Source organism: Scylla paramamosain, unplaced genomic scaffold (assembly GCF_035594125.1).
Source record: "Scylla paramamosain isolate STU-SP2022 unplaced genomic scaffold, ASM3559412v1 Contig171, whole genome shotgun sequence".
Taxonomy (NCBI): Eukaryota; Metazoa; Arthropoda; class Malacostraca; order Decapoda; family Portunidae; genus Scylla; species Scylla paramamosain.
This window is the reverse complement of record NW_026973836.1, coordinates 87501-92500: the sequence shown is the minus strand read 5'-3', so window position 1 is coordinate 92500 and position 5000 is coordinate 87501.

The window sequence follows — 5000 nt, the reverse complement described above, 5'->3', positions numbered from 1 at the left end:
ATGAAAAAGTGTTCGAACAAACACGATAAAAAAATACATTCCAAAGTCCACAAATCTCATTTCTCACGAACACAATACACTTTTAAAAAATCGAAACTATTTTTACAAACAATCAGAAGTTAACCGGAAGCTGAAATAAATAAATAAATAATTTATAAATGTCGACTTTTTGAGTGTTCAACGGGTCTAAAACCCCTCTAAAAGTCCACCTATTTCACTCAAAAGCATCATAACATATTTAAAAGACAATAAACGATTTTTTGAGCCCATAAAATCTTGCCTAGCTGCTGAAATAAAAAATCATGTTTGGCGGTATGAAAAATTTAACGGCAAACAGCAACACTTATTTACGCTGAAACAACCTCATAATCGACATGTTTCCCTTAACACTCGCACGCAAAACACTCAAAACACCACCAAATATTTTTACAAACCATAAAATCTTAGTTAAAAAGCCTAAATATATAAGTTAAGAAAATAGAAAAAATATTGGAACCCGGGGTAGACTCTGGCAATCCATCATGGCGGCCGCGGGAGGGCTGGGAGGGTCTCAGATGTAAACAAGATTGGCTATCTGTCTTTCCTTATTATTTGTGGTTGTTGTGAAGGTTATTTTTCTATTTTCTGGATTAATTTCAGCTGTGTGTATGCGTATGTGTGTGTGTCTGTGTGTGTGTGTGTGTGTGTGTGTGTGTGTGTGTGTGTCTATATATATATATGTATGCGTATATGTGTGTGTGTGTGTGTGTGTGTGTGTGTGTGTGTCCGCCTCTATTCCATGATAAATAGCATTATTTTCTCTTCTCTTCTCCCCTTTTGCTATTAAGTATCAAGTATTTTCCAGGTATTTCCAGTGTTTTCCAGGTAGTGTCGTAGGTTGAAGCCAGACCTCTGCTACCTGTCACTACTAAACTCACCTTAATTGACCTCCTGTGCCTCTGTGGTCCCGTTCCCTGGTGTTTAAATGAAAAGAGGACACACACACACATCCGCACTGCACGGTGTTTCCCAGGTACACTGAGGAAGACAATAAAAAATAATAAATAAATAAAAAAAAATCCCAAAACGCCTGGAGCAGTCTGCCTCCCTCCCTCGGTGAAGGAGGTGGAAACAAGCGGACCCTCACCATGGGGTACAACCGGATACTTTAATTATATGGCAGGAAATGCGAGGGTACATTGACTTTATAAGCGAATACAAATGAAAATATGTCACTTGAAGCACTGTGAGGTGTTAAGAGAGAGAGAGAGAGAGAGGGGGGGAGTCGGTTCCCCGCGCCAAATAGCCTATCACTTATAATTAAACCTTTAAATTGACGGAAACGCGAATAAAAGCATAGAAAACGAGAGGACTGAGTTTATAAGCGAACCTTAAAATTAATTAGAAGTTATGAAAGACACAGTAGACTGTTTATAATGATACTGAAGACTGAAAGAGTGAAAGGGTTAGCCTATCACTCACAATTTAACCATAAATTAATGAAAACTCCAATAAAATCATAGAAAACGAGTTAACCAATATCTTCACTCTTTCACCACTATTCTGTCCACCTCCGCAATGCAAGAGTCAACCAGTATATTCACTCTTTCACCACTATTCTGTCCACCTCCCCAATGCAAGAGTCAACCAGTATATTCACTCTTTCACCACTATTCTGTCCACCTCCCCAATGCAAGAGTCAACCAGTATATTCAGTCTTTCACCACTATTCTGTCCACCTCCCCAATGCAAGAGTGAAGCAGTATATTCACTCTTTCACCACTATTCTGTCCACCTCCCCAATGCAAGAGTCAAGCAGTATATTCAGTGTTTCACCACTATTCTGTCCACCTCCCCAATGCAAGAGTCAACCAGTATATTCACTCCTTCACCACTATTCTGTCCACCTCCCCAATGCAAGAGTGAAGCAGTATATTCAGTCTTTCACCACTATTCTGTCCACCTCCCTAATCAGTGTGTATCTGGCTGTGGTACATAAGCATATACAAAGGAATATTTCAAAGATAAGGATGTGATTGGCTAACCTAACACACACACAACAATTGGTTCTACTTCAAATTGATTTACTAACAATGTGTCTGTGATATATATGCACTGCCAAGAGCTTGTATATAAACTATGCTATATAACTATGCTATAACTATAACTATGTATATAAACCTAACCTAACACACATACAATAAAATAAACAAATGTCATAGGATACATTTTTTATTTACAGATAAAGTATATTTACAACACCACACAATGAAAAACATGAATACGATGGCTCAATCTATATTTACGTGGACTCTTGCAACCAAAACACCATGATATTCTGCATCACATGATAATAATAATAATAATAATAATAATAATAATAATAATAATAATAATAAGGCTAGCATGAGGAATGACTGATTATAATTCAACCAGCATTGGCAGATTTTATGATGAAATGTTGTTACAAGGTTTTATAGGCCTGTACCATCACCAGTTCATTAATATAGGCTGTTTTTGAGGAGGCAGAGGCCAAGAGAAGGAGAGAGAGAAAGGTGTTAGGCAATAAACAAAAGAATAATCTCATTTCACCTCACCTCTATCTCTCTACACCTCTCTAACTTGTCTACATTTCTCATTATAAATATTTTTGAAAGTTTAAGCTGCGAGAGAGACAGGAATAATGTCACTTCATCTCACCTCTCTCTCTCTCTCTCTCTCTCTCTCTCTCTCTCTCTTCACCTCCCTAACTTGTCTAAATGTTGATATTTTTAGAGGTTCAAGGGAGACAAAAGGTGATATGAGATGTTATGACAGAAAATACATAGGAATATTCTCACTTCATCTCACCTCTCTCTCTCTCTTCACCTCCATAACTTGTGTCACAGGGGAACTACCTACTAGATGATAAAGAAGAGGAAGAAGTTACTCAGTTTGTGGGAGTTTTGGGGATGAGTTAAGTTAATCCCATTACGTCACACTGATGGCATGCCCTTAGGGAAACGTACGTGTGTGTGTGTGTGTGTGTGTGTGTGTGTGTGGAAAGATATAATTGTTTATGTACAGTCTCTCTCTCTCTCTCTCTCTCTCTCTCTCTCTCTCTCTCTCTCTCATTTTCCAGGGTGCACGTTTATGTACAGCCTCTCGAGAAATCTCTCTCTCTCTCTCTCTCTCTCTCTCTCTCTCTCTCTCTCTACTCTTTTTCCAGGGTGCTTTCAAGACTCCATCAACAAATTTAAGGGAGAATCTTTACGCATTTTCAAGGGTGCTTTCAAGATTCCAGAGGTACATTATCTGGAAGACTGGAAATATTGCGTCACGTCTTAGCAACCTTTAAAAGCAACTACAGGAATCCAGGAGAGAGAGAGAGAGAGAGAGAGAGAGAGAGAGAGAGAGAGAGAGAGAGAGAGAGAGAGAGAAGGGAAAAATTGTGTTGAATCTTATTTTCGCCCACCATGGTTGCCTGAGCGGAGAAAAAGTTAGTGAATTTTACGCTATTTCTCACTTATTTGTTGAGCTTTTGCATTCTCCTTCCAAGTGGACGTAAAGAAAGAGTTGACGTATCCATACATGCCTTCAGAATTATCATAGTAAACATAATAATCAAGAAATGTGTATTAATGTATGCGGTGATGTTCGAGGCGATCGTGAGGGTAGCTAGGTGAAAGGAAGGGAAAGGCTGTTTATATTTCTACTTGTAATAAAGTTAATAATGAATATTTTTCACTGAATTTAATAGTGTAGACGCGTCAAGTTATTCCCCTATGTACACTATTAAAAGAAACGTGAAAATCTCTCAGGTTACTTGACAAATTGAGAAGGCACGTCTAGGGTAGCCTAGCCTAGCCTAGCCGACATGATCCAGTGGGAAGTTTTATAACGCTTGATCAACTAAAATTAATAATATTCCTGATACTTTCTCCAGTCTCACATCAGGCAATGGTGCTCATGATTCATCTACAAGCGGTTTATCATTGAAAGAAAATCCGCAAATACGAGTTTCAGCCAAGATTTGAAACTCCAAGGGACATCGTCATCTGTACAGGGTAACGCAAAATTTGTTGTAATCACTTTAACACAGTAATGTTCACTTATATAACCACTGCTCGCGACCACTTAACATTGCCAAATCAATATATCCTTCTCTCCACTAATTCTTATTCAATCTGCAAGCAAAACCTCTTAAAATAATAATAATAAAAAAAAAAACGCAATGTTATGATGTGTCTAAGCTTTTTGCCTTGCCCTGTAACAAAAACAGCTGATTTCTTGTAAACACCGAGAGAGAGAGAGAGAGAGAGAGAGAGAGAGAGAGAGAGAGAGAGAGAGAGAGAGAGAGAGAGAGTAATTAGCAAACTTCTGTAATTAAGAGATATTAATTTGACCTTTTAAACTGAATTATTACGTCCTTTGTCTGTTATTGACGGTACAGTTCACTCTCGTCAATTAATCGTAATTTTAAATGTATCTTGTCACGTCAAGCTGATCTCATAAGTTCAGCTTGACCTTACCTAACCTAACCAAACGTAAACAGTTAGGCTATTTTTTTTTTTATTTTTTTTTCTTTCCTTATTTTTTTCTCTCGTTTCTCTCTCTCTCTCTCTCTCTCTCTCTCTCTCTCTCTCTCTCTCTCTCTCTCTCTCTCTCTCTCTCTCTCTTATTTTATTATTGTTATCATCATTATTCTTGTTTTTTTTATTTTATTTATTTTTCATTCTCTCTCTCTCTCTCTCTCTCTCTCTCTCTCTCTCTCTCTCTCTCTCTCTCTCTCTCTCTCTCTCTCTCTACGTATTTTGCCTGTCTGTCCTCGTGTGTGTGTGTGTGTGTGTGTGTGTGTATCTCATTTATTGGTTCATTCATTATTTCATCTTTCATTGTATTATCTCTCTCTCTCTCTCTCTCTCTCTCTCTCTCTCTCTCTCTCTCTCTCTCTCTCTCTCTTTCTTTCTCTCTCTCTCTCCTTCCTTCCTCATTTCACGAAGCATATCACCATGTAACTAACAGAGAGAGAGAGAGAGAGA